Here is a 10,554-nt window from a genome sequence, read left to right on the forward strand (position 1 = left end):
AAATTCTTGTCTAATCCTAAAAAAATGTAAACATTATACCAGACATTTAGTTTATGCAAAATACAATTTACTTTAAATGTTTAAACAACTTCTTGGGGGACCAGGAGATGTGAATATTCAGATTATTTTCCCAAATGTGGTGGTTTCATGTGGTGGGTACATCCCGCATTACCAGCCTTGCAGCCAAATAATATTTCTCAAGAACAGGCAAGGATAGCCCTCCTAGTTTAGAGAGTGAGAGTCTCCTTTTCTTTATTCTGGGATAACCTTCCATAGACAATCTACCCAGCAGTGACAGCATATGTTCCACTGTTATTTGTAATTATTATACTGATTATTGGTAGCCTAAAACCGTTCCATTCCCCACATAATATCATTATTTAAATGCAAATAAAGATTTTCCTATTCCAACTAACAGTATGATTTTTCATGGACCTGGCTCCCCAAATAATATCTATAGCGCAATGTCTTCATCTTTTTAGGTGTAAAATTGACTTCACTGGCACTGTGAATGTGAAAAGTTCCCCAGGGGCTTTCCCCTGACCCCACTGGGGCCTGGGGTCGCAAAACCCCTTGCGGGTAGGAAAATGCGCACCATTGCTCAACGTTGGTTAAACCTATAGAGTCCACTCACTATTTTCTGTAGGTGTCTAACTGTGTCAATAACGTGTCTTGTTATGTCTAAATGTCACCTGTTTTCGCGGGGTTTGGGGTTATAAAGGGGCAGCTTGCACGCTGCTGTGGGCTGTGTTGTGGTGTGCTGACCTGCTCAATAAAACATGAATGAGATCTTGCTGTGGTCATCTGCCCCCCTTTTGTTTACCCCGGAACACTACAATATATTTTGTACTTTTTTTTATTTGCCATAAACATTACATTGAACATTGCCATATATTGTAACATTATCGAGATTAAATGGCATTTGGGAATTGAAAGCAGACTGATTTCCCACATCTGAGGGAGGATTCATGGAACAGCCAAAGGGAGAAGCTTCCAAGTGTTTTTTTTTTGTTTTTTTTGTAGGAAATGATGACCCATAATAGGCTGTTTTCACACAAATTGCTGGTAACCGGCATAATTTCCCTAGATTGTAAACCATTTGTGGACTAAACGACTTCCGTGTCAGTTTGCGCAGTCCTTCCCGTCCGCGGCGAGCACAATAGAATTCTATGCCGAACCCGACCTTGTATAAAAGCCCAACGGTTGTGTCAGCAAGGCGTGGTATATATATCATGGGAACCGCACGGCCCGTTGTGGTTTATACCTACATATATTACATGCTGAGTGAGACTTGCGTGGTGATTTCTCAGATGGCTTTCGAATAGTGTTACTGCTGCTGCTTGCCTCAGAGTTTTTCCTTGTTCTGTTCTCTGACTAAATAAATACCACAGTATATTTGCCAATTTTTCTGTAATTAAAACTGCTGTTTCAGTTGTATGTTGACATTTTTACCTACAGGAACACTGTTTAGATAATTGTTACTATTAAGGCTTAGTAATATTAATAGATCAGGTAAGTAAGTTGGTCTATGATGTCATAGCCGTAATAATAGTACCGCACAGTCATATGATCTTGTTCAGCCAATCACAGCACTTAATTTATCCAAGACATTTTATAACGTTATTTAACCCTGCCGTGGAATTAATACCATACTACGCCTACTACAGGCATAAACAATCACAGTGCACGAATGAAACGCCAGATCGACCGAGACTAAATCCCGCCCAGTCCCAGTGTCAATCTTTCTGTTGCACCAATTAGAAAGGCTACTTGCAGGAAATTGCCAAATCACTTCCTTTTTATAATATCTGCCCTTACTGTGGCACTAGAGTAGTTTCATACGTGACGGACTACTGATAAATTACTAAATTGGCAAATACTACTCTGTGATAGATTTCTGATATTTTTAATGAGAAAATACATGATGTTACATTTTAATGTAATACAAGGCTGTCTGTTAACTTTACACCAACTTTACACCATCACACCAAGACATATATTACCATTTGTAGAAGATTGAAGCAAATTAACTTCTCCATCTGCGCTGTTTTATAAACACTGAAGGGCTTTGTATATAAGACAGTTCAACAGGAAAAGCTTGTACTGACCTCTAGTGGTCCATCATTCACAATAATTTACTCACTCACTTTTTTCTTTTTTTTTCTTTTGCTTATACTAGAAGTGAACAGTTTGGGATTACCACCACTGGAGTTTAAAAAAAAAGTTCCACCATATCCAGGGCTAACCTTTCCTACCCAGTTAAAAATCTTTAGTTGTTCATATTGACCGTTCGGCTGCCGGGATTACCTTGGCCAGAGGAGCCGGCCTGTGTGTGGTCAGCCTGGCCGCTAAAGCTATTGGGGTGGGAGGAGGACCTCCCACCATGGCTGCCACCCTTGGCCCACTACTGCCCCTGTTCCTGGGCCAGGACTAAAAACAGACTTTGGGGACTAAGGGGGGAGGTGGCCGTTGAGGCCATGTGTGCTGCGCACAAAAGTGGGCATATTAGATTAATTTCTCCCTGACGAAATACGTGGGAAAGTGGCTGGAGCCTTAATGAGGTAATGGTTTAATTAGTGGTTAATTAGGGCTCCAGCCACATAATATAAGAGAGCTCAGACTCACCTGTGGAGAGGGGTTGGAGGAGAGAGAAAGAAAGCTAAGAGATGATTGCTACCAGTGTCAATATTGCTGAAGGTATTCACTTGTACAGTTTATTTACATCTTGGTTTTGTTTGGCCCTCAATCCTTTTCATTTTGTGTTTAAGAATCTGTTTTGTTTTGTTTTCTTTGATTATTCTTTAATAAATGCACTGCTACGGCAGTTTAAGCCCTACATTTGCCTGTGTGTCTGTACTGCTTCCTGGCCCGTGTCGTCACCACACCTGCGCACTGCAACCACTCTGCCACATGCATACAATGCAGTTTGATATTCAATGACCTGTTTAGAATTGTAGTTCTCTTTAACAAGCATCTGTGGAAGTTTAATTAATATTGTTTTATAAAAACAGAAGGTGAAAAAAACAAGTCTAATTTTAATGAATACAACACAATGTTTATATCAATTGAATAGATCTCAGTATATCTCAAGTGATAAAACTGTCTTGAATAAAGAGTGAACTTATTCAGTTTGTATTTACAATTCAGGCTGGTCATATTTGCAGAAGCTTTACTGTATATAGACCCAGTTAATCATTTAATACTGAATGACATTGTTATTTTCACAAAAATCATTCTGATGCAAATCTTCTTTTGTATATAAAAAGCTGCTTTAGCAGGCAGAAGGCAAGAGGACAGCTCTGAAAATGTAATTTGAAGCTACAGTAAGCCCTTTAACATCTGTCCACTTTCCACTGAATTGCATTTCATTCCTTCAGTTCTGTGCCCACTATTTAAGCCAAATATATACAAGATAACATCAATTGATATATCATACAAATCTCAGTACTAGCAATTTCAACTCTCAAAACTGGAGTAATACCGGAAGCTGAATGCAAATAATTAAGTGAAAGGCAAAAAACTAAATAAAAAGGTAAATATGCGCACTTAAGGGGAGCAGAATTTGCCCTGGAAGAGAACATTGCCTGTTTTGCCAAATGAAGAAAAGAAATGGATGGTCTGCCATAAACTGTTCTGTAAAACTTCTCTGCCGCTGTAGGCCCCATATTGCAGAGGCATAAGTGGTGCCTGCTGCCTCTGTGCCCTCCTCATTCACCTCCACAAAGGACACCTTTGACAGCACCAGCTCATTATTGGACGACATGCCAGAGAAATCAGACTTGCCGACGTCAAACGCATCTACAATGCCCAAGCTGATCAGAACCGACTTGAGGTCATAGGTCTCCTCCAGCTTGAATTTTGGCAGGGACACCTCCACTAAAGTTTTGCCCATCGTTTCAGGGTTGGTCTAGTCTGAGTTTCTCGTATGTCAGCTTTCAAGCTGTCAAAACAAGCCCCAAAGCCAGACTATTAGTATTACTGTAGTATCAAAATTAAATCCAAATCCAAATAACTCAACATGGAAAACTGTACAGTGTTTCTGTCTCCTTGACTGTTGTAGTTCATGCATCTAGATTCATTTTTTCTTACTTTAATATTTGTGCATATTCCATTCCAAACTGTTTAATAGACTCAATTTTCTATATGTTTGATTATTGTGCCTTATAAAAGTTTCCCATAGTAAAAGCATAGGTAAGCATCGTAAAGCACAGAGAGGTATGGAAAAGCATATTAAAAAACAGGACAAACCATGATAAACTATGGTGAATGCATAGTATAACCACGGGAAAAGCATGGCAAAACTGCAACAATACAGTGGGAAACTTTTATGAGGGGTACATCAAGTGCAAACATCTCTACTCCTTTTGCTAGAACCCCCAGATAATCTTTCAATTAAATATGTGATGCTACACATTTCAATCATTTTAACACAATGGGAGATTGCACTGGAGCAATTCCGTACCAGTTTTTGTTTTATTTTAAAGCCTGAGTTTTAAAATTGAACATAATATATTGTTCTTTTTAGATTCTAAATCACACTTTTGATATTTAAAAGTAGTTTCAAATGTCATTTTCATTGATTATTTTAAAATGGATTATTTCCATTTCCTTTACTTTTGCAATAATTCTGAATGATTTGAATGGAATGAGGAGGCTATTTTAAAACCGGCAGTAAGGATCTACTGTACAGATTTCAAAGCCAGCGCGGGTAAAGGCAGATATAAAGAAAATAATAATAAATCAGTATAAGAGTGTGGCGGAGTGTCCCGCCCCTATTTATTATTATTTGTATTTTTGTTTGCGGCGCGGGTAAAAGCGCATCGACTTTTAATATTATATTTATAAAACCCCGTGAGGATGCATGGCTGATCAGCTACTGATTATTTAACTAGCTGACAGTCATGCATCCTTACCAAACGCGTGCAGACTCTGGCCGAGGGATAATAAGATGATTACCTACTAGTTAATCCCTCGGCCAGAGTATATAAACCTGCAGCTCTCTGCACTTGAGGTGGAGTGTAGAGGAGAGTATGGGAGAGTGGAGAGAGAAAGCAACATTCGAAAAACAATTGCTAAAACGTGCTGGATTACCCAGCACATCACTTACTTGTTTGTTTGTTCATTCGTTTGGCCCTCGTGCCCTTTTGTTTTGTGTTTTGTTTAAATATTTTGTTTGTTAATAAATACGCTGAGTGCTACTGCACTCAGCTTCACCCGCCCATCCACTGTTTTGGTGTCAGTTACTTCCTGGTCCGTGACGTCATCCACTTCACCACTGCGAGCCAGACTGCCACATATGGTGTCCTGCGTGGGATAAACAACGCCTCCAACAGCCGGACCAGGAACAGCAAAGGAAGTTTTTTTTTGTGTTCGTTTTTTTCAAATAGTGTTTTTTGTGTTTGAAAAAAAAAAAAAAAAATGGATAAAGTGGACGCCTACATGGAGAGGTGGCATGCGCATCAGAGGGAGTTAAAGGAAGGAGGGGCTACATGGTGCCTCGCCTGCCTGGAGTATGGGCACCTCCCTGAGGTGTGCCCATATGAAGACCCCCTCTTTGTGCAGGCCTTTGATCGAGGTGAGGTGGAGACTGCAGAGGAGTGGATCCACCTGAAGGCCATACCATCGCCGCAGGTGGATCAGGAAACCTGCCTCACCTGCCTCAAAGAGGAGGAATTGGCCCAGGAGAGGAAGGCAGGGAGAGGAGCAGGAAGAGAAGGGGGAGAGGTAGGCTGCAGCAACAGCAACCGCAGCAGCAGGAGAAGATCGGTGAGGATGACTGTGAGGTTTACATTGTGAACCTCGTGGCGGAGTTGTGCCCTGGCTGTGGGGCATATGGGCACACGTTGGCCATATGCCCCACGCAATATGAAGAGGCGGAGCACGAGCATCCAGCGCCCAGAAGGGGGGAGCCCGTGCATCCAGCGCCCAGAAGGGGGGAGCCCGTGCATCCAGCGCCTGAGTGGGAGGAGCCCGAACGTCCTGCGCCTGAGTGGGAGGAGCCCGAACGTCCTAAGCCCAAGAGGGGGGAGTCGGTGCGTCCACAGCCCAAAAGGGAGGAGTCGGTGCGTCCACGGCCCGAAGAGAGGGAAGTCGGGGCTTCCACAGCCCTAGGACCCAAGCTGCAGTCCCAAGAGCCAGAAGGGGAGGAGTTACAGGCTCAACCCCCTGAATTTTTCTGGGGGGAAGAAGGGCAGGATGCTGGTGTTCCCCAGCAGCCTCTATTTATACTGCTGAAGGGAGCATGGCACACACCAGCCCAGCCGCCACAGCAGAGGGAGCCAGCACCGCCACAGCCTCCCTCTGAGTGGCCAGCATCCGCCCCATCGCCTCTGCCTCCACCACCACCAGGAGCAGAGCAGCAGGAGCTGCCTCTGTCTCCACCACCACCAGGAGCAGAGCAGCAGGAGCTGCTTCTGTCTCCACCATCACCAGGAGCAGAGCAGCAAGAGCTGCCTCTGCCTCCGCCACCTCCACCAGCAGAGGGTGAATGCCTGCTGGTTCCACATCCACCATCGTGGGAGGACTGCTTGCCCCTCCCACCTCCACCAGCAGAGGGTGAATGCCTGCTGGTTCTGCCTCAACCACCGTGGGAGGACTGCTTGCCCCTCCCACCTCCACCAGCAGAGGGTGAATACCTGCTGGTTCCGCCTCCACCGTCGTGGGAGGACTGCTTGCCCCTCCCACCTCCACCAGCAGAGGGTGAATGCCTGCTGGTTCTGCCTCAACCGCCGTGGGAGGACTGCTTGCCCCTCCCACCTCCACCAGCAGAGGGTGAATGCCTGCTGGTTCTGCCTCAACCGCCGTGGGAGGACTGCTTGCCCCTCCCACCTCCACCAGCAGAGAGTGAATACCTGCTGGTTCCGTCTCAGCCGCTGTGGGAGGACTGCTTTCCCCTCCCACCTCCACCAGCAGAGAGTGAATACCTGCTGGTTCCACATCCACCGTCATGGGAAGGACTGCTCCTGCCCTGCCTCGCACCACCCAGGGATGCCTGCCTCGCATCGCCTGGGGCTGCCTGTTGCTCCGCATCACCTGGAGAGCCACCAGCTACAGGGAACGAGGGAGAAGTGGAGCTCCCGCTGCCGCCTCCATGGCCAGGGGCTCCCCTCCCGAGTTCACCTCCCGAGGGTCCGCTGCCGCTGCCGTCGCCTCCCGAGGGTCCGCTGCCGTCGCCTCCCAAGGGTCCGCTGCCGCTGCCGTCGCCTCCCGAGGGTCCGCTGCCGTCGCCTCCCGAGGGTCCGCTGCCGCTGCCGTCGCCTCCCGAGGGTCCGCTGCCGTCGCCTCCCGAGGGTCCGCTGCCGCTGCCGTCGCCTCCCGAGGGTTCGCTGCCGTCGCCTCCCGAGGGTTCGCTGCCGTCGCCTGGGGTCGCCAGGGATCCTGCTTCGCCTGGGGTCGCCAGGGATCCTGCTTCGCCTGGGGTCGCCAGGGATCCTGCTTCGCCTGGGGTCACTACACTATGGCCGGAGCCCTACGGAGGGGAACGGACGGCCATGAAGAAAGGGGGAGAGGTCCGGAGACCAGCTCCCCCAGCCGCACTTTCGCGGCCGGAGATCATGTGGTCGGAGCCCCACGGAGGGGAGCTGCCGGCCATGAAGAAAGGGGGGGAGGTCAGGAGACCAGCTCCCCCAGCCGCACTTTCGCGGCAGGAGATCATGTGGTCGGAGCCCCACGGAGGGGAACTACCGGCCTTGAAGAAGGGGGGGGAGGTCAGGAGACCAGCTTCCCCCGCAGCAATTTCGCTACAGGAGAAAGGGTGGCCGGAGCCCCACGGAGGGGAGCTGCTGGCCATGAAGAAGGGGGGCAGGTCTGGAGACCACCCCCAAAAATTTTTTGGCCAGAGAAGCCGGCCTGTGCGCGGGCCATTGGTACGCTACGGCTGTTTGGGTGGGAGGAGGACATCCCACCGTGGCCGCCACCTTTGGCCCGTTGCTGCCCCTGTTCCTGCGCCGGGACTGCTAATCGGGACTTTAGGGAATAAGGGGGGAGGTGGCCGAAAAGGCCATGTGTGCTGCGCACAAGGGGGGGGCATGTGTGGCGGAGTGTCCCGCCCCTATTTATTATTATTTGTATTTTTGTTTGAGGCGCGGGTAAAAGCGCTGCGTCTTTTATTATTATATTTAAAAACCCTGTGAGGATGCATGGCTGATCAGCTACTGATTATTTAACTAGCTGACAGTCATGCATCCTTACCAAACGCGTGCAGACTCTGGCCGAGGGATAATAAGATGATTACCTACTAGTTAATCCCTCGGCCAGAGTATATAAACCTGCAGCTCTCTGCACTTGAGGTGGAGTGTAGAGGAGAGTACGGGAGAGCGGAGAGAGAAAGCAACATTCGAAAAACAATTGCTAAAACGTGCTGGATTACCCAGCACATCACTTACTTGTTTGTTTGTTCATTCGTTTGGCCCTCGTGCCCTTTTGTTTTGTGTTTTGTTTAAATATTTTGTTTGTTAATAAATACGCTGAGTGCTACTGCACTCAGCTTCACCCGCCCATCCACTGTTTTGGTGTCAGTTACTTCCTGGTCCGTGACGTCATCCACTTCACCACTGCGAGCCAGACTGCCACAAAGAGCTACAGAACTGGGAACCACTTTGGATGATTGCACCCATGACAGAAAACAACAGAAATGTAAAGCAACAGTTACAATATCATTTGAAGCTATTTACTCTATAAAATTGATGTACTGAATCATGTGGTTTATTTCTCAGTGGGCTTATCTGCTCCAGTCCAGTGGTGTCATCTTCAATGTCCTCAGGGTGGAGGAGGATCATGTCATATTCAATGTCCTCATGGAGGAGGGTGATCGTGTCATTTTCAATGTCCTCAGGGAGGAGGAGGATCATGTCATCTTCAATGTCCTCAGGGAGGGTGATCATGTCATCTTCAATGTCCTCAGGGAGAGTGATCATGTCATCTTCAATGTCCTCAGGGAGGGTGATCTTGTCATCTTCAATGTCCTCAGAGAGGGTGATCATGTCACCTTCAATGTCCTCATGGAGGAGGGTGATCGTGTCATCTTCAATGTCCTCAGGGAGGGTGATCATGTCATCTTCAATGTCCTCAGGGAGGAGGAGGATCATGTCATCTTCAATGTCCTCAGGGAGGGTGATCATGTCATCTTCAATGTCCTCAGGGAGGGTGATCATGTCATCTTCAATGTCCTCAGGGAGGGTGATCTTGTCATCTTCAATGTCCTCAGGGAGGGTGATCATGTCATCTTCAGTGTCCTCAGGGAGAGTGATCATGTCATCTTCAATGTCCTCAGGGAGGAGGAGGATCATGTCATCTTCAATGTCCTCAGGGAGGAGGAGGATCATACTCAGGTCTTTGCCAGCATAGGGCAGCTCAGTGATGAGTATTTTTACCTCCTGATATAGATTAATTTAAACTTGTCCTTCTGGAACATCATCTGCACAGGCTTCATCTCTTTCTTTTAACATTTTTGTAAACATCAATCTCTCTTTCTGACTTTCACCTGAAGAAGAAACCTTGAAAGCTTGTGATTTAATTATTGTTTAGTTTGTTCAATAAAAAGCATCACTTCTCCTTCTCTTTGTTAACATTTAAAAAGACAACACAGTTACTTTATTTATCATTAGTTTCCTGTTTACCCTCCAACTGCAGGATATGACTTTGTCTTTACCAGCTCACGCAGGACCTAAAATCAAAGACTGCAGACCCTGACAGCTTACCGTGAGGCTTAGTGAAACACAACTATTGACGCTGATTCGATACCTTGTGAGGTGTAACACGTAGTCATATCCTGCAGTTGGAGGGTAAACAGGAAACAGTAAACAGGAAACTAATGATAAATAAAGTAACTGTGTTGTCTTTTTAAATGTTAACAAAGAGAAGGAGAAGTGATGCTTTTAGGGCAGCAGTGTGGAGTAGTGGTTAGGGCTCTGGACTCTTGACCGGAGGGTCGTGGGTTCAATCCCAGGTGGGGGGGGGGGGGGGGGGGGGGGGGGGGGGGGGGGACACTGCTGCTGTACCCTTGAGCAAGGTACTTTACCTAGATTGCTCCAGTAAAAACCTAACTATAAATGGGGAATTGTATGTAAAATATAATATGGTGTAATAATTGTAAGTCGCCCTGGAGAAGGGCGTCTGCTAAGAAATTGATAATATATAAATATAATATAATAATATATGATGTGAATGGCAGTTCCTGTCTAACGCAGTCTGGAAGAATATGGTATTCTGATTTGTCTCCAGTATGTTTTGTGGACCTCTAATTAGAGAATGTGGCTGGACGTTAATTCACCTTAATGTACCAGATATACTTCGAGGGTAGACATGATTCTGAGAATTTTCAGGCTACAGTAAATTTTAAAAAGTCACCAGGATGTGACAAAAAGAAACTCATACATTTAGTGGATGTAAACAACACCAACAATACATTAGTTACAAATACATACAACCTGGTATTTCAAGTTGCTCTTTAAAATTGAAATAACATTTGGAAGTGTGGCACAATTTAACATAGCACCAGTGGTTGCAAGATGTCCCTCACATTATATGGTAAATTAAATGACAAAACCTGATCAA

General features: G+C 46.3%; 1 protein-coding gene and 1 pseudogene across 1 annotated transcript in view; both read right to left on the reverse strand.

Moving 5' to 3' along the window:
• Nucleotides 1–5,175, reverse strand: part of LOC117400245 (leukocyte elastase inhibitor-like) — a 43,770-nt gene extending 38,595 nt beyond the window's left edge. Inside the window, exon 1 of the mRNA XM_059022631.1 lies at nt 5,108–5,175. The gene's annotated coding sequence lies outside the window, so the exon portion shown is untranslated. The remainder of the gene's footprint in view (nt 1–5,107) is intronic.
• Nucleotides 2,585–9,430, reverse strand: LOC117400044 (leukocyte elastase inhibitor-like; annotated as a pseudogene).
• Nucleotides 9,431–10,554: the final 1,124 nt, after the last annotated feature.

The sequence above is a fragment of the Acipenser ruthenus genome, chromosome 4, assembly GCF_902713425.1.
Source record: "Acipenser ruthenus chromosome 4, fAciRut3.2 maternal haplotype, whole genome shotgun sequence".
Classification (NCBI taxonomy): domain Eukaryota; kingdom Metazoa; phylum Chordata; class Actinopteri; order Acipenseriformes; family Acipenseridae; genus Acipenser; species Acipenser ruthenus.